Source organism: Zalophus californianus, chromosome 9 (genome assembly GCF_009762305.2).
Source record: "Zalophus californianus isolate mZalCal1 chromosome 9, mZalCal1.pri.v2, whole genome shotgun sequence".
Lineage (NCBI taxonomy): Eukaryota > Metazoa > Chordata > Mammalia > Carnivora > Otariidae > Zalophus > Zalophus californianus.
In genome coordinates, this window is record NC_045603.1 from 68,423,504 (window position 1) to 68,443,843 (window position 20,340).

The 20,340-nt window shown below is 38.2% G+C and overlaps 1 protein-coding gene across 6 annotated transcripts in view; it reads left to right on the top strand.

Annotated features, from left to right (window-relative positions):
- NELL2 (neural EGFL like 2) overlaps window positions 1-20,340 on the top strand; it is a 389,138-nt gene that overhangs the window by 295,350 nt on the left and 73,448 nt on the right. The gene's annotated exons all lie outside the window — the stretch shown is intronic.

Consider the following 20,340-nt stretch of genomic DNA (forward strand, 5'->3'; position numbering starts at 1 on the left):
ACGCCTATGTATAAGGTAATCCATGAGGAAAATAATGTTTCAAGTTTCAAGTGGCTCTCAAAGCATGGCACTATTAATAAGGAAGTGCTGGGAGGGAGGAGGTGGGAAGTTTCAGTGATGCATGTTCACTGGGCATTTGCCCAAAGTCATTCTGCGGAGGGTTTGCAGCTATTGTCAACTAGAAGAATATTGGACTTTTTTAGAGAGGTGTTTGGGATTGGCCAGGATTTTCATAATTTGTTTTACTCATTTGGAGCCCATTTTTCCTGGAATCTGTATGACTGTATTAAAGCATAGAGTTCAAGTTTATGGCCAGCTCACTTCCTAGGACATACTACTTCCTGCCTCCACGTTTGAGAATTTTTAATAAGTTTTTGCCTGGCTCATTCAATATGCATTCATTGCTGTTTATTTACAAAATATTTAAAGTTTTCTACTTTCTAAGTATTCCTCTTCCAAGTTCATTCTGAATTCACTCTTTCTGATGGATACTAATACTAGAAACTAATATATATGTGTATTAAATATTATATAATATATATAATTACATAGTGTGTATATATCTTATGATCCACAGTAAGATATTTTGTCAGTTGAAAACACACCATGAGAATATTAGCTCTTAAATTAAAATCATGTCGACAGTTTTGGTTGCTTTGGGTTAAGTGAGTTCTAATAGTAGATAACCTCAGAAAGTCCATTATGCTCCCTGAGAGAAAGCTGCTACCACCAGTGATGGGTGGTTCCCATCTTACATTACTTTCCATAAATCTCTATATAATAGATGTGGTGCATGCCCTGCCTCCTCTCCACTTGCAGAGTCCTCTGGTTTAATAAAAGTACTGACGGATAAGAATGTGGGACAGAAAATGTTCTGGACCATTTGGGAAGTGAAAATTTTCCTGAATACTCGGATCACTGTGTGTCACTAGATTGTTTCCTTCTATAATTATGGTACCTCTAAGTGCTAATCTTCAAACTTCAGTGACTATTTGGTTATAAAGGTCTCTAATAGAAAATGGATTGGGGTGCCTGGGTGGCTCAGTTGTTAAGTGTCTGCCTTCGGCTCAGGTCACAATCCCAGTGTCCTGGGATCGAGCCCTGCATCGGGCTCCCTGCTCAGCGGGAAGCCTGCTTCTCTCTCCCTCTCCCACTCCCCCTGCTGTGTTCCCTCTCTCACTGTGTCTCTGTCAAAAAAATAAATAAAATCTTTAAAAAAAAAAAAAAAGGAAAAGGAAATGGATCATGGCCATCTTTGATATGCAGGACTCTTTCTTAAGGGGATTATTTCCTAAATCAGGAGTTCCAAACTCATTGTGCATGTGGCTCACCCACAAGGCTTATTAACTTGTTAACAATACAGATTTCTGGTAATTAACTGTCATAGGATTTACTAGGTCAAAATCAGGCACTTCTAGTTTCATGGTTCTGTAATGTTGCTATCCCATGGTCTCCACCAGGACACCCAAACACATCAAGGTACACTGTGGGCCTCCTTTATATCCACACGTGTGGTGACCATGTTTCCTGAACACAGTATTTGGTGCTGCTTCTTGTGTAGAGTCTGGATAAAGAAATACTGGATTTTTCAGGGCATTTCAATGGTGTGTAATTTTGAAATAAAGGCTGTCCCAGAAAATCTGGGATGAATAATGGCCATGCCTAATTCTGTATATCATTCTTCCACTAGAAAAAAAAAGTTACATATGAGATTTTGAAAACCTGAAATGGGGTAAAATTGATCTGAGCAATGTAAAATTTAAAACTAGGGAGTTAAAAATAACCCAAGAGAATATTTAACTGTTTCTAATTATCTTCGAACTTTCAGTCTGTATGAAGACAATCCCAGACTTAACTCTAAGTAGCTATCTGTAACAGCCAAGGGCTTCGAGAAGGACAGAACAAATGTGGGTTCAAAAGCTAGCCATCCCATTTACTTGTTATGTGGCCTTGGGCAAGTTACATAACTTCTCAGGGTCTTGTACTATCTATATATCACCTTACTCTTCACAGGTCTCTTCCAAGATAGGTATTACCTCCACTTTGAAACAAAAATATTGGGTTCAAATGATTTACTTTTTTTGTAAGGCCATAGAGTAAACAGCTGAATACAAAGGTTTTTCTACTCCCAAAACCCAGGTTTTTTGTTTTTGTTTTTGTTTTTGTTTTTAATCTATATCAATGTTTCTCAAAGTTTCTTCTGAAGTCATTCTAATGACAGAGGAGAGAAAATGTCTTCACCCGGGGCCATCCTGAAAAGGCCCACCACAAGGGTAAATAAAATTTCTTCAAAAACTCATGTTTTTTCCCCCAAAATTCATTCATTTGTATTCCATAATATATGAAAACATTTAACTGACTATCATTGAGTTAAGTTGGTGCTGTAAAGACATGAGTCATAGTTTGTCTCTGCCTTCTAGCATCTCCTGGCCCAAAACCACATTTCACTATTTGAGAAGCAAGACATTCCTGTCTCCTTCCTGAGAAGTTGTAATGATAGTACTTGCCTCAAAGCATCTGTCCCAGTTATTGCTGCAGGGTAGATCCTAACCCCTCACCTTCTAGCACCACCACTTTTGTTGATGTACTTATAAATAGAAGTTGTGCCCTTCAAAAGGTGAACTCTAATATAAACTCTGGACTTTAAGACAGTTTCAGTATTGGTTCATCAGTTGTAACAAGCATACCACAGCAATGCAAGATGTTAATAGTAGGGAAAAGTGTTTATGGTGGTGAGGAGAAGGGGCAATGGGAACCGTTAATATTTTCTGCTCATCTTCTTTATAAACCTAAATCTTCTTTAAAAAATAAATTCTATTAATTTAAAAAAAAAGTGGTGCCCTTTAAAAAATATCTTTAGAGGAGAACCACATGAAATAATCTGTTCACTCATTTTTTCAACAAACATTTATTTAGTATCTTTTTTGTGCTGAGCACTGATCTAGAAACAGAGTATAGCAGTGAACAAAACTGAGGTCTTATCTGCGTGGAAATTATGGTCTAGTTGAGTTAGAGGGTCTATACATGGGAAAGTAAATAAATACATAAAACAGTATCAGGTAATAATAGTTTCTATAAAGAAAACTACTGCACATTATTTTGATTAACCTATGGACCTTACATATGAGGGGTATTGTTATTATTGGTATTTACTTCATTAATAAAGCTCAGTTTGAAATGTCAGATGTGGTGGTGGGAAGGTTGAGGGGCATTGGGATTGGGCCTGCTTAAGCCAGGCCCCCTGCTGGTGCCACTTGATGAAGAAGTCATGCCCAACACACAGCCTCTATTGCCACGGAGACGAGGACCACAGACAGAGCATGGAGAATATACCCCCACTGTCACTGCCTCACACCAGAAATGACGTGCATGTCCCTTCCTCTCACATACCGTTGGTAAGAGCTCACCACATAGATTTGAGCAGTTTAGAAAATGTAGTTGAACTGAAGGTCCAGGAAGATGAAACTGGTTTGTGACCATTACGCCAGGCTTTGGCCGTATCTTCTGTCTGGCAGTGCTGGTACTAAACAATTCTAACCATTTTCTACATTGTCTCATCTACTCAGGTGGAGGAACTGAGTTACTTCCTTTTCACTTTTCAGCCTCTGCCTTCTTTCCACCTCTGGTGGGGATCTTTCACTTGGAATTCCTGAACCTCTGCAGGTCTCTGGCTAGACTTTGGGAGTCCACGAAGTCCCTGAATATACATGTATGTCTACACTTTTCTGCAGAAAGAATTCAGAGCATTTAAAGATGGCATACAGATTCTATAATTTCTAAGTAGTTAAAACCACTAGGGAGAGAATCTTCCACGATTCATAAAGAGAACTACCTGCTCTTTTAAGTCTGTGGAAGGTGATCCAAATGCAAATATCCAATGTCTTCCAGTATGTTTCTTTGGGGACCTTAAATCTCAAGACCCCACACTGAACACATCATCTGCATGACTTTTGGCTTGTCTCTTCTTCCTCTTCTATTACCAAACCCTGGTTCTTCACTTCTACTCTTTTCTTCAGTGAGTGGCTTTACCCACCAAGTTTTGTTGGCCAGCAAAGAATGAGTCACCCCTCTTATCCCCTTTCACCTCCCATCAAATCCTTTTGATTCTCTTTACTGGGGTCCATTTCTTTCCATTCTGGCTGGTTCTACAGTCGTTCAGGGCTCTCAGGTGTATCTCTCTCCAGTCAATTCTCCACAGAATATCTGAGCACAGATCTGATCATATCATTCCATACTGAAAAAAACTTCAGCATCCCTATTGACCTCACATTTCTTGATAGACCCTTCAAGATTTGTCCCCTGCTCCTCTACCCAGTGTTCACTCTCTTGTCCCTCGGTCTCCTCACCTCATTTACAGCCCCAGGCATTGAGTCTCATGGGGGTGAAGTGTGTATCCTGTTCACTTTTGAAACTTCAAGACATATTGGTAAATAAATAAAGACATAAATGAGTGGTCAATTAAATGAGGAGGTAAGATGTGGTTACATCCATATTTGCTGGACTTTATTGAACATTAATTTAAAGAGGGCTTCAGGGTCATCTGGTCCTAAACTCTCATATGGCAGATGAGGTAATTAAGGTACAGAGGCGTGAAGTAACTTATTATAAGGTGTTTCATTATAGATACTGATCTGCGATTTAGAACTCTTTTCCTTCCTTCCTTCCTTCCTTCCTTCCTTCCTTCCTTCCTCCCTCTTTCCTTCCTTCCTATGCCATGCTATCTGTTCAGGAATTTATCCTACTAGCGCCTCTCACGAGGTCTGTGCTTTTTGTTATGCCCTCCCCTTCAACTGCCAAATAATCCTGTTGTCTTTATCAGTGCAGATTATGGCTGTTTTTCTCTCCTAAGGTAGGGAAAAAGCATCAGGACTGTCAAGATTTTCTAAGTATAGGAATGGCCTAAATCTTGGCCTGCTGGAGCTGGATGCTGCCTGATAGCTGAGAAAGGAGACTAATCCCTGGCCCCAGTGGCCTTCTGTTGGGCCCTCACAATGGAATCGCTGAGCATGAGGTAATAGGATTTACTAGTTTCTTGAAAGACAATCTTAATGTGCATGACCTTTACCAACCCTTGTTACTTTATTGAGAAGGCCTCCCCTGAACCCCTTCCCCTAATTTATTGAGTCTTGTGTTTGCATCATGTGTATCTTGCTGGAGTGCTTCAATCCCCTTACCAACTTCACAAAGAGGCTACTATGTGTTTTTTCTTACTGAGCAAAATTAATTTTTCATGGCCTTCTTTTTTTAGCCACTATGTAAAATCACCCACATGTACAGCATAACTTCATTTTTAATTAAACATCCTAATATTCCATCAGATGTTTAACTTGGATTTAGCAGGGTGATTATTTCTTGGATAACTCAATAAAATGTATTAGAAATCTCTGTGCTGAGGTTTCACAGCTTTCTCATTGCCATACTGTATTTCTTGCACAATCACTAAACCTCAGCAAACATGTGTCTGGTGACCTCATTAATATGCAAAGCTGTCTTAGTATGCTAAAAGTAAATCTTTCAGTCATGATTTACAGCATAACTTGAAAAGATGTGACAGTCCCCTATAAGTAACTGCCGACTTAAATCAAATGAAAATGTTTATTACTGGGGAAAAGTTGGTATCAAATGGCAGCGCTAAAAAAGATAGGCTGTAATATCAAAGCAGAGGAGATCAGACAGTTTGGTGATAAATGGCTTCTTTTTTTTTCTGTGTGTAAAATAATGGGTTTCTTAGCCACAGATCAAAACATGAGATGAGATTTTAATTATTTTTAGTGAGTAGTTAAATGAATATAAATTCAAGTTGCATTCCTAAGTGTTTGTGTAGCTTTTTAATAATACCTGTGGTTTCAAAAAGGTAAAATTAAGCAGGAGGCATGTGTGAATGTTGCTTTACCTCAAAGGTAACTACAAATTGATCGAGGTTGATTGATTTAAAAAAGTTTCCATTATTACTGTTAGAGTGTAGGTAGTAAAAATCCTTTATTTCATTTATAGTAACAGTTATTTTGCTAGTAGTATGTACAGTTAGCATTTATTATTAATGTCAAATGGTATTATATTTCCTGATATAGTTAAATTAGCACATTTTTCACCATTGAAGTAACACATTGATTTAATCTCATGATTATGTAGCTTTCCTTTAAAGGCATATTTTTCAGAAGCTTACATTATTTTATATCATTTTACATGGGAAGAAGAAAATTCAGAAGCAAGAGAAAACTCAAAACATTTCTGGCATAGCATACCTTTTCTTTTACCAAAATGACTCAGAGCGAAATTCCATTACCAAAATGTATATCTTTTTGTGGGAGAAGAGAATTTTAGTAAGACTTTTGAGATAATATAGTTAATAAGGAAAGAAAAACCTAAGATAACCTTTGTTTTACCAGTGAGGGTGATCTTTTTTTAGTATTATTTTGAATTTATTTTGTTCTAGCTAAACAAATAGAAATTTTGTATACAAAAATTGTTCAATAAACTTTATTGTAATAAAGAAAACCCAGGATGAAAGAAGTTCAGCTTCTGATCCTTCACTGTCTATTGAAGTCACTTTCCAGATTTGAGTTTCTCAAGGGGAGAGACAAGACACAGCTGATCATTTGGTAGTTTGTAATGTGGGATCCATACCCATGGAGGGATCCTTTAATTTGCCTAAGACAGAATCTCCTGTCATACTTGGGTTGCTTCTGATCGTTAAACTTGGTATCTAATGATAAGATTGAATTACATTTGATGAATGAAAGTGTTTTAATGAACTTTAGATGAATTAGGGATTTAGGTCTCAATGTGACTTTTTCTTATTATAAAATTTTTAAAAAACAAACCAAAGAACTCTCATGGAAGGCTTTTTGACTATACACTGCATATGAGTTAACTTGCGTACTTAAGATATATCTTCTCTTTATGTAGGTGATCCTTAACCTTTTTTAAATAACCCTTTAATTGATTAATATTATGCCAAACCCTGGTCTTCTTGGAAGCATTTAACATAGTGGTCAAGAACATAAAAAGTTGAAGTCAGAAAGACGTCGATCAGCCTGAGTCCTAGCTCTACGGCTGACCAACTGTGTGACCTTTTCTATGTTATTTCATTTTTCTATGCCTTAATTTTCATATGTATGAAATGAAGGATGATAATATCTACCCTACCTCATGGGTCTGTTCTAGAAATTAAATTAAATAATGTAAGCAAGGCATACAGCATCATTCTGAAACATGATAAGTACTCAATAAATGGTACCCGATGTGATTTTATTATACATTTTAAGTAAAATATTGGGTACAGAACTGTTTGAAGGTTTTGGACTCCTTTGAGTTAGCTGGAGATACCCTGAGATATTATAAAGTAAGGGTTTTGGGGTTTTTTTTTAAGATTTTATTTATTTATTTGACAGAGAGAGACAGACAGCGAGAGAGGGAACACAAACAGGGGGAGTGGGAGAGGGAGAAGCAGGCTTCCCGTGAAGCAGGGAGCCCGATGCGGGGCTTGATCCCAGGACCCCGGGATCGTGACCTGAGCCTAAGGCAGACGCTTAACGACTGAGCCACCCGGGTGCCCCTAAAGTAAGCGTTAAGGGTAAGAAATGATTCTAGTTTTCTTGATTCATTCATAAACCAACTTTAAGTGTAGTTTTACTACACTTTAATGCTTTAAAATCTTTAATTTAGCAATTTGCATTCTTTACATTTATTTAAAATTGCTTTAATTCTAATGCAAATCTTAAAAATTAATGTCTTATGGAAATCTAAGTCTTTGTACTATTCAAAAAGTAGTTAAAAGTTCTTAGTGTTAAATCTCAAAGTCATTTTTCCAAGTCCTTCAGGTTAATTGGAAAAAATCTTACTCTTTCCATGTATCAGTCATGTATAATAGATAACAATTCTGATGGGGAAATATTTCAGACTCTTTTATTGTAAGGCCTACCTAATTAACATTGGAAATGAGGACACATCATGGAGTTAATATAAGGGGAAAAAATAGCTTTCAAGCTGTTAGAGGGCAGGTCTCCAAGAAAAAAAGCTTAGTGGAATTATTTGGGAATTTGGAAAAGATCTTCACTTTTGCTTTAAAAACATTGATAATTTTTTCAGTGGGTCACCTATGAATGTATTATATTGTGTTATACCCTTGAATTCCTAAAATGCATTCCCTCCTTATTTTTTATTACTCAAAACAAACCAAATAAAGTCACTTTTATATTTTTATTTGATATTATTCTAAAATTAATTAACCAAATACTTCATTAATATTTTCAACAAGTAGTATATGCACTCGTATAAAATTTAAAAGGGCAAAGAGCATATAATGAAAAGTAAATCTTCTTTGTACCCTTTTACCAATCATCGCTTTTTTTTCTCGCTTAACAATGTATCTTGGAACTCGTACTATCATTACATCTTCATTAGACAGAGTGATTCAAATAAGAAAGCCAGTCTTGTCAGAGCCTGCTGCATTCAAATAGCAGATTTTAATTTGTAACTCTGTGGTTGCCAATAAGAATGCACATCTTGGGGACCAGATCTTTCTCTTCCTTTGGGCACCCCCATCCTTTGGTTGGAAATGTTCTGTAATTTTCTCATTCATAAATTCTAATTTTTTTTACATAGATAAGCTGATGAACTTTTATTCATCACAAATGTGATAGCAGGACAGATTTCATACCCTGAAGAGACATGAGAATGTGATAAAGACATGAACAGCTATCTCGGTCTTAGTCTTCTTTAATTCAGAATATCTCAAGGATGCAACATTTAATTTATACTCAAATTATTTTTGTTTCTTGCATCTGTTTCTTCCTTCTATGTTTTGTTTCTTTCTTCCTGAGGGACCTAGGGTGGGTCTGTTAGTGGCAAACTCTCAGCATTGGTCTGAAATGGGGCTTTATGCCATTTTTACACTTAGGTTAGTTAGGTGTCTATTTCTAGATTTTTCTCTCTCTAGAAGCACTGTGAAGGAAGTATCCCATTGCTTTTTGGGCCTCTGAGGTTTCTGTGTAGAAGTCGACTGTCAGTTTAATTGTAATTCATTTGAAAATCCTTTTTTGTTTAATTGCTTTTAAGATCCCGTTTTCCTTGGGGTTTGTGGTTTCAGTGTTTTGTGCCTAGGGATGAATTTATTTTTATTTATCTTGCCTGGGGATCCTTTAGATTATTGAATTAAAGAAGTTCTCTTTTTCATCCGTTTTGGAAAACATACAGTCTTTATCTCCTCAAATATTGTTTCTCTCTCATTCTCTTTATTCTTTCCTCCTGGTTTTCCTGTTGGATATATGTTGGCTCTTAATCTTTCTGTGTTTGGTATTTTCCATCTCTTTAACTGTCAGTGCTGGGCCTTTGCCATTTCTTCATTTCTATCCCCCAGTCTATCAGTTATCTGCTCAGCTTTGTCTAATCCTTTGTTTAGCCGATCCATTGTTTTTTTTTTTTCTTTTTTTAGTTCAGTAACTATCTTTTTCACTTCTAGTTCTACTCTTTTTCAAATTTTTGGTAACTTTCCCCTTTGTTCTTATCCTTGTGATTTTGATTCCGTCCTTTATGTCTTTAACAATTTTAAACATGTTTCCATTACATTGTCATCTTTATCATAATGCTCTATTATCTGTAGTGTAAGGGGGTCTAAATCTGCCTTTTATTATGCTTGCTGACTATTGCTCCTGATGCAGTGTTTCCCCATGGGTTTTGTGCTGTTGATGTCTGCCCTTATCTTCATTGAAGATTTACCTGGGAAACCTGAGGTCTTTTCCCTCCAGAGAAATTTTGCTTTTACTTCTGCAGGTATGGCAGGGATATTACAGTTGATGTTTGTGTTAATTTCTTTGCCAGGTGGTATGCCACACTAGTGACATAAATTCGAATCTCATAACTCTGTAAGAGAAACATTTTTTTCTCTCCCCACCCAAATATCAACAAACATAGAGTGTCTCCTCCTAATCTCTTGTGCTAGTGGGGGTTTTATTTGTGTGTATGTTTCTATCCTACACTTAAACTGATGGGGAGCCCTTCAAGGATTCTGTTCAGTGCTGAAGTCTTGGACCTTGTATAGGAACACGTCCTCTGTGCTGTCACCATGTGAACCATAAAGTCCAGATCTGGTGTTCAGCTTCCTCATGGGCTGGATAGGAATTTCCATTTTGTAAATGAGCTAAGTTAAGAATTTCCTATAATACATTTTTAAGCCATGTGTTTGTAGAAGGGTTTTCAGGTTATGCAGTTCTTCATATTGCTGGGATTGGAAAGGAAGTTACATAAGTATTTTGTTGATGCTCTCAGGAGAGAGAAATTCTGGTCACTCATAAATCTGCAGACAGTGAGGGGACACTCAGTGTGGCAGAAGGAAAATGGGGTGGAACGTGGGAAGAAACAATGGTAATAGGATCAACTTTATGGAATTTGCTAGGAATGGAGCTGGGGATGTGGCTGCTTCTTTCTCTTCACTAAATTTCTGATGTTCCTGAGAAGAGTCTGTACTTTTTCCTAAAGGGTCTTAATCAGTGGTTAGTTTCCATTTCATTTTTCATGTAAACTTTCTGGAAGAAGCCACTGAGGTATAGGTACAATAAACCATAGCAAGCAGCTTTATATATATATATATATATATATATATATATATATATGAAACAATCAGCTTTATCTGCTGATTGGTAACTGTTTTTTGGGGAGCCTGTGCCGGGGTGGTGCAGTTTGTTGAGCGTCTGACTCTTGATTTCAGCTCGGGTTATGATCTTACGGTCATGAGATCGAGCCCGAGTCAGGCTCCATGCTCAACACAGAGTCTGCTTGGGATTCTCCCCCCCCCCCCACTCTGCCCCTCCCACTCATGCTCTTTCTCTCTCTCTAAAATAAATAAATAAAGCTTTAAAGAAACCTCACTCTGAAATAAATAATGAAATATATGTTAAGAAAAAAAAAAGAAGAAGATAGCAGGAGGGGAAGAATGAAGGGGGGAAATCGGAGGGGGAGATGAACCATGAGAGACGATGGACTCTGAGAAACAAACTGAGGGCTCTAGAGGGGAGGGGGGTGGGGGGATGGGTTAGCCTGGTGATGGGTATTAAAGAGGGCACGTTCTGCGTGGAGCACTGGGTGTTATGCACAAACAATGAATCATGGAACACTGCATCACAAACTAATGATGTAATGTATGGTGATTAACATAACAATAAAAAAATTTTTAAAAAACCTGACTGTTTTTTGAGGGAATAAAATATATTCTAGGTAATTTTTTTTTTTAGATTTAAAGGAAAATGTGGTGTATGAGGATAGAGTTAAATATCAAACCTGGATATAGAGTCAAGTCAAAGAAGATGAATCTGATTTACAAATGACATGAATTGGGGAGGGTAGTTAATAGGATGAAAGACAGAACAAAGATTCAAGGTAATTCAGATTTCAGGAGCAATAGGATTGAATTAACACTATGACATGTAACAGACATGTGAAATTACCTCCCGTAGTTGTCCTGCTTTCAGCTCAAGTAAGGCCACACTGTTTCTACCAGTAATTTATTTTTAGATTTTAATTCTGATCTCTTCCATCTTGGACCTACGTTTATTGTGTCCTTGGCCATAACCTTATTTTTCTTCTTTTCTTTAGTTTCATTCCCCCCCCCACTCCCTTTTTCCCCATTTCCTCCCACTGGAGCATGGGTTCCTTGAAAGTAGAGGTGAAGCCAACAATTTTGTGTTTCTCATAGGATTTAGCATCACGTTTTACATCTAGCAGGCAGGCAGTGAATATTAATAAGATATAAGTGCATTCTTGCCTTTGGGTTAAAAAACAATTACACAATCAGGGCGCCTGGGTGGCTCACTTGTTAAGCGTCTTCCTTTAGCTCAGGTCATGATCCCAGGGTCCTGAGATCGAGCCCCGCATCGCATCGGGCTCCCTGCTCCGCGGGAAGCCTGCTTCTCCCTCTCCCACTCCCCCTGCTTGTGTTCCCTCTCTCGCTGTGTCTCTCTCTGTCAAATAAATAAAATCTTAAAAAAAAAAAAAACAATTACACAAGATAACTTTAATAGTTTCATGCTTTTCTTGACTGCTGATTCCAAGTTAAGTATGAACCCAAAGTATAATGTGCCAGCTCTAAAAGAAAATGCATACTTAGCCTTTGCTAGTACAGAGTGTACAAAACAATTTAAGTAATAATAGTCTCCCTGAATTCTGTGTACTTATTCCACAATGGAATGTTGTGTTCACTTTGGCCAAGAGACTTTTAGAGGTTATTGTCAAATGGGAGTGTGATCAGGGAAAAGTTAGCTGGGAGATGAAAGCTCTAGTGGATATAAGAGGATAGTTGAACAAACCTGAGGTGTTTAACCAAGAACTGAAATAAATAAGAAAACTAAAAGGTGGCATGAAACTACCCTTAAATACAGGCTAAACTAGTGTAGGGATTTTGAATTAGATTATTATGTGTAGCTCTAGTGTGCAAAACTAGTAAATTTATCAGGAGTTTTAAATAAGAAATAATTGCTGATCACAAGAATCATATGAAAATGGGATGCACCAGCCTGCATATTCAAATAGAATCTGGATGACCAAATGTTAGGAAACCTTAGGGCCCATAGGACTTCCCCACTGGATCTAGATGGCCTAGTTTATGGAGGTAATCTAGGACTCCTGTTTCAATTTTTCATAAGAGAAGCTATTTTATTTTATTTTTATTATTATGTTATGTTAATCTCCATACATTACATCATTAGTTTTTGATGTAGTATTTCATGATTCATTATTTGCGTATAACACCCAGTGCTCCATGCAGAACGTGCCCTCTTTAAAACCCATCACCAGGCTAACCCATCCCCCCACCCCTCTCCCCTCTAGAAGCCTCAGTTTGTTTTTCAGAGTCCATCGTCTCTCATGGTTCATCTTCCCCTCCAATTTCCCCCCTTCATTCTTCCCCTCCTGCTATCTTCTTCTTTTTTTTTTTTTTAACATATATTGCATTATTTGTTTCAGAGGTACAGATCTCTGATTCAACAGTCTTGCACACTTCACAGTGCTCACCATAGCACATACCCTCCCCAATGTCTATCACCCACCCACCCCATCCCTCCCAACCCCCGCCACTCCAGCAACCCTCAGTTTGTTTCCTGAGATTAAGAATTCCTCATAGCAGTGAGGTCATATGATACATGTCTTTCTCTGATTGACTTATTTCACTCAGCATAACACTCTCCAGTTCTATCCACGTCATTGCAAATGGCAAGATTTCCTTCCTTTTGATGGCTGCCTAATATTCCATTTGTGTGTGTGTGTGTGTGTGTGTGTGTGTGTGTGTGTGTGTGTGTGTGTGTGTGTGTGTGTGTACCACATAAGAGAAGCTATTTTAAACAGTATGTCTATGGGCATTTCCTTTAGCAGTGTAGCCTGACGGTTAAGAATTTGAGTGTGGGCTGGAAAGATGACTCTGGGTGTAATTCCAGGCTCTACCATTGACTACCTTTGTGGACTGGGACAAATTACTTAACTTTTATGTGTCTTAAATTTTTATTTGTCTTAAAGTGGAATGATAATAAGAATACCTATTTTATTGCATTGGGTTTTTTTTAAGATTTTTATTTATTTATTTGACAGAGAGAGACAGCGAGAGAGGGAACATGAGCAGGGGGAGTGGGAGAGGGAGAAGCAGGCTTCCCACCGAGCAGGGAGCCTGATGCGGGGCTCAATCCCAGGACCCTGGGATCATGACCTGAGCCGAAAGCAGACGCTTAACGGCTGAGCCACCCAGGCGCCCCTTTATTGCACTGTTGGGGAGATTACATGAGCCAACACAGTGGTTCAGTAAATATTAGCTATTATTACAACCTTAATCCTAATCCCTACAATAACTCTCTAAAGTAGTTATTATTACCTGCTGAGGAAACTGAGGTTCACAAAGATTAAATGATTTGCTCTGGGCTATATAGCCAGTGAAGTGGGGTAAAGGAATCATGCCCGGGGCTGATGAATTAATCTGTACTCTATCTGCGCTGATATTTGGCCTCCGCTGCATCATAAAGATGATTAAATGCCTTTGCAATGGCAGCAAACTTTATGGAATAAAGGTGCCAAATTATCTAAATTAAACATTTATTAAGCTCCTGTGCACGCACGGCGCAACGTGACATGTATGAAGATGCAGAAAGTAAAATTCAGTTCTTTTGTCTTGGGAGCTTATATCTCTTTTCTGATGCCCAGGGGAGTATTTTATCTAAGTAACAAGGAAAGAATAGGTGGGTTCAAAAATAATAGTAATACCTTTTAAGTGATTGCTAAGTACTAATCCTGTCTGGGAGAGTAACCCCAGAAGAAATTGCTCTTCAAAAGAATGAATGCTGGAGCTGTAAGCCCAGCAGCTAGAATTTACAGGGGAAGGCTTCATGATAAACTCCTACTGGTGGGACCGAGGAGGCCAGCAGACAGCTGATTAAATGTGTGAAAAGTACACTCTCAAGTGTTAGGGTTTTCATTGCCGATTTTCTCAATATTCATGTCTGAGGATAATTATAAGGCTGAACAAGAATGAACTTGGACCTCTTGTTTAATAGAAAGCCTTACCAAAACAAGTTAAAGGAATTCTCTGATAGTCTTGTAAGATGTGGAACTCTTTCTTGTCCTTCTTAGATGAGGTGTGTTTTCATTTGCTTTGGGCAATCTTTAAAATATAAATCACTCACTCAAACATGTTTTTTTTTCTTGAAAATTTGAAACCCTACTCCAGTCCTAAAATTAACCTTAGCTTTGTCCTTTTTATATAAAGTTGAGTACATTTTTACAACTTCTTATGATTCTCTTTAACGATGTTTAATTCAAGGAAAATAAAATTAGTTGGCCACAATTGTCTGTGGATATTTTTGCTTGAAAATGAATCAATATAATGGACTCTGAAAACATTACAATTTATTATTCATTATAATCTTCCTCGTTTTGACCATTTACGACCAAAAGAAATTAATTAAAACACAGATGTCTGGGGCGCCTGGGTGGCTCAGTTGGTTAAGCGGCTGCCTTCGGCTCAGGTCATGATCCTGGGGTCCTGGGATCGAGCCCCACGTCTGACTCCCTGCTCAGCGGAGAGCCTGCTTCCCCCTCTCCCTCTGCCTGCCTCTCTCCCTACTTGTGCTCTCTCTCTGTCAAATAAATAAATAAAATCTTTAAAAAACAAACAAACAAACACAGATGCCTATAAATAGTCCTGAAGAAGCAAGAATCAAGAGTAAGTTTCAAAAAAAAAAAGAGTAAGTTTCATATTACAGGATGCGTAGCCATTATTCAATGAATGATGGGAAGGAGGTTCTTTCCATAAATCATAAAACTTAATTATAAACCAAAGGGTGCTGAATCTGTTACACAGATAATTTTGCACCCTACACTGCATGAAAGGCAAGATTTAGTAAGTGTCTAAAATCAATAAGATTAGAATCAATCGGCTAATTTTAGTAGGAGCAAGATGGAGGAATTGTTATATTTTGTTGGACTTATTAATAAATATTTATAATATATTATCTGAGATCAGATATTTATTTTCAAGCTTATGTTCTTGAAAGGTAAATACAGGAATACCTCATTTTATTGTGCTTTGCTTTATTGCACTTCACAGATACTGTGTTTTTTATAAATTGAAGGTTTGTGGCTACTCTATGTCAAGCAAGTCAATCCGCACCGTTGTTCCAATAGCATTTCATCCCTTTGTGGTTCTGTGTCACATTTTGGTGATTCTCAGGATATTTCAAATTTTATCATAATTACTATATTTGTTAGGGTGATCTGTGATCAGTGGTCTTTGATGTTACTATTTTAATTATTTTGGACCACCATGAACCTCCCCCATATAAAACAGTGAATGATAAATGTGTGTGTTCTGGCTGCTCCACTGACCTAATCAGTCCCCAGTCTCCCTCTCCTTGGGCCTCCCCATTCCCTGAGACCTAACAATATTGAAATTAGGCTAATTCATAACCCTACTGTGGCCTCTTTAGGTTCAAGTGAAAGAGTCACACCTGTCTCACTTTTTTTTAAAAAAGATTTTATTTATTTATTTGAGAGAGAGAGAGAGAGAGAGAGAGAGAGAAGGAGCATGGGGGAGGGGCAGAGGGTGAGGGAGAAGCAGACTCCCCACTGAGCAGGGAGCCCGATGCGGGACTCGATCCCAGGACCCTGAGATCATGACCTGAGCTAAAGGCAGAAGTTTAACCAACTGAGCCACCCAGGCGCCCCACACCTCTCTCACTTTAAATCAAAAGCTAGAAATGACGAAGTTTAGTGAGGAAGTCATGTCAGAAACCAAGATAGGTTGAAAGCTAAGCCCCTTATGCCAAAGAGTCAAGCTGTGAATGCAAAGGAAAGTTCTTGAAGGAAATTAAAAGTACTACTCGAGTGGACACATGAATGATAAAAAAGCAAAACAGTTTTGGAGAACGTTTTGGTGGTCTGGATAGATCATAACATAAACATAAAAGTGTCAGGTGAAGCAGCAAGTGCAGATAGAGAAACTGCAACAAGTTATCCAGAAGAGCTAGTTAAAATAATTCATGAAGGTAGCTACACTAAACCTTGAAGAAACAGCCTTTTCTATTGGAAGAAGATGCCATCTAAGATTTTCATAGCTAGAAAGGAGAAGTCAATGCCTCGCTTCAAAGCTTCAAAGATCAGACTGACTCTTATTAGTGGCTGATACAGTTGCTCACTTTAAGTCAAAGCCAATGCTCATTTACCATTCCAAAAACCCTAGAGCCCATAAGAATTATGCTAAATCTACTCTGCCTGTGCTCTATAAATGGAAAAACAAAGCCTGGATAACAGCATATCTGTTTATAACATGGTTTACTGAATATTTTAAGCCCACTGTTAAGAAATGCTGCTCAGAAAAAAAGGTTCCCCTCAAAATATTACTGCTCCTTGATAATGCACCGGGCCATGCAAGAGCTCTGATGGGGATGTACAATGAGATTATGTGGTTTTCATGCGTGCTAATACAACACCCATTCTCCAGCCCATAGATCAAGGAGTAATTTTGACTTTCAGGTCTTATTATTTGAGAAATACATTTTATGAGGCTCTAGCTGCCATAGATAGTGATTCTTCCAATGTATCTGGGCCAAGTATATTGAAAGCCTTCTGGAAAGGATTCATCATTCTAGATGCCATTAAGAACATTTGTAATTCATGGGAAGAGGCCAAAATATCAACATGAATGAGTTTGGGAGAAGTAGATTCCAGCCCTCATGGATGCCTTTGAGGGGTGCAAGACTTCAGTGGAGGAAGGAACTGCAGATGTGGCAGAAGTAATAAGAGAATTAGAAGTGGAGCCTGAAGATATGACTGAATTGCTGCCATCTTATGATAAAACTTGAGCAGGTGAGGAGTTGCTTCTTACAGATGAGCAGAGAAAGTGGTTCCTTGAGACGGAATGTGAAGATACTGTGAAGACTGTTGAATTGACTACAAAGGATTTAGAATAGTACTTAAACTTAGTTGGTAAAGCAGTGGCAGGTTTTGAGAGGATTAACTATAGTTTTGAAAGAAGTTCTACTGTGGATAAAATGCCATCAAACCGCATCACGTGTTACAGAGAAATCATTCGTGAAAGGAAGAGTCAATCAGTGTGAACACTTCATTGTTGTTTTGTTTTAAGAAATTGCCACAACCACCCCAACCTTCAGCAACTGCCACCCTGATCGTTCAGCAGCATCAACATCAAGGACAGGCACTTCACCAGCAAAAACATTATGACTTGCTGAAAGTTCAGATGATTAACATTTTAACAATAAAAATTTTAATTAAGTTATGTACATTGTTTTTTTAGACATAATGCTATTGTACACTTAATAGACTACAGTATAGTGTAAACAAACTTTTATACACACTGGGAAACCAAAAAGTTCATTTGACTTGCTTTATTATGATATTCACTTTATCGCAGTAGTCTGGAACCAAACCTGCATTATCTCCAAGGTATGCCTTTCAAAGGGAGATATTTGTTGTACATTTGTACTATACCTGCACTCATTCACTTTATTTTTTTTTTCCAGAAAAGGATATGTTTTTATTCAAGTAACTGCAAATAGGAAAGCTGATGGGAGGCCCCAGGATGGGACAAATAATGGCTACCTCCTCCCTAGCGTTCAGAACAGGGGGAGATGGTGGCCCCTACACCCTTAATGGTCAATACAAGTGCACCCCTCCTCACTCTGCTGCAGGACCTAGGGGCGGGGTCCCCATCTTCCTTGGGATAGGGGTGTACATATTCACTCTAGACCTTACCCCTCTACTGGAATGGCTCTCTTGCAAATAACATATAACTTCTTAATCACTATTTCCAAAGTATTCAAATTTCTTGAACTTTATGCAGCATTTGATATTATTAACCAAATTCTTTCCAGCAACACACTTTTTCTTTGGTTTCTTTGACATGTCATTTTCTCCAAACTACAGTATTGCAACAACCTCATGTACTAGGTGTTTTGACTCACATTTTTGAAGGAAAAGATAGAGAAGTAAGTGAATTGACCATGTGATATAGATATCAAATTGAAGAGGTTGGAGTTAAACACAGGGCAGTGTAAATCCAAAGCCCATCTTTAAAACACTGCACGATAAAACACTGCATGCTCTCCCCAGTATGGCGGCTCCTATACAGGTGAGCTTTAATTGCTGTTACTTTTCTGCCTGAGTGCCTTTGTTTGTATTTTTTCATCTTCTTCTCATCTCCTGAATGTGGAGATTAAATTACACACTTGAGGGCGCCTGGGTGGCTCAGTTGGTTAAGCGACTGCCTTCAGCTCAGGTCATGATCCTGGAGTCCCGGGATCGAGTCCCACATCGGGCTCCCTGCTCAGCGGGGAGTCTGCTTCTCCCTCTGACCCTCTTCCCTCTTGTGCTCTCTGTCTCTCAGTGTCTCTCTCTCAAAAAAATAAATAAAATCTTAAAAAAAAATAAATAAATAAATAAATTACACACTTGATCATCTCTTTTCTTTCTCAGTATTATCTCCTAAGTGGAGCTCAGCTACCCCCAAATCTTCAAAAAGAGTCAGCCTGCCCAGACACCTACACGGCCTAGCTTCTACATCCCAAGGATCTGCTGTTTATTTCCATTTGGACATTTTACACTACAGCCTGCTTGTGTTACCTGCGTCGTGAATGCTTTCCTTTCCCTGTGTTGCAATCACCTAGGCATGACAGACCACCATCTCCTTTCACTTCCTTCCTTTCCCTCAAAGTCACACCAGTACAAATAGTGTGTAGCAGAAGTTTAACCCAAGTTTTGAGGATAACGGAGGAGGGCTAAAGAAGGACAAAGAAGAGAAAAAAACTAAAGTGAAATAGAGGTTCCATTTTTTTTTTTTTTTTAATGCTTTGGCTATTTCTTGCTACAGAGTCAGAGGCAGATTTTCTATAAGCTAATGAAGCTTAAGCTTCTGCTCTACCCATCTGACCACGCTTCTTCAAAAACATTGGAAGGAGACCTAGCAATGTCCCCACCTGGCCACGTAGTTTTGTAAAATCTGCAATAGTTATATATTTTGGTAATCTCTTTTTCCTGAAGGGGTCCTCAAAATTATATCGGCTTCTGGCCCCACAGATCCACTCCTGCACAGAATTAATTCTTACCAGGCAAGACATCTCCCACATTAAAGCTCTGGCATACTTCTATTCTCTCTAGACTCTTTTTTTCCCTTGAGACTCTTATTCTCTCTTTGTAGTTCTCAGTTGGAAACCTTTAAATTCCTCTCTCTTTCTCTCTCCTCCCACGCATCCCCCTCCCCCTTTTCCCTACCCCCCTCATCCTCTGGGAGGAGGGAGAGGAAGTATCAGCTCTCATACCCAAAGAGGTCATCAAGATATTTTCCTAAACCAAGACTTTTTCCTCTATTATAACACATGCTAGTCTCTTACTATGTAAAAATGACTTCAGTTATTATTTTGAATTGCCTTTTAAAATTTCCTGACGCATCAGCTGGTCGTTACTGAAAACTTACCATATGCTAAATGTGGTGCTAATTGCTTTACATTTATTAACTCATTTTAATCATAAAAACTACACTCTGAGGTGGTTGTAATTATTTCCAATCAAAAACCAATGCTTAATGAGGTTAGATAACATGTTCAAGGTCACATAGGCATATGGTAGGCTCTCAATTTAGACAGTTACATCTAAGCCCAGATGTGTACTTGTAACCCCTTCTCCATTTTACCATCCAGATATCACTCTTCTGTGAAACTCTCCTTGTTTTATCCAACCAGAAGTATTCATCCTTTCCTCTAAACAACCACGTTTGTGCCAGATTTATTCTACTTCTCTCAAATTACCTTGTATTTTTACTAATCTTAAAACACAAGAACGTTATCTTAAACTCCT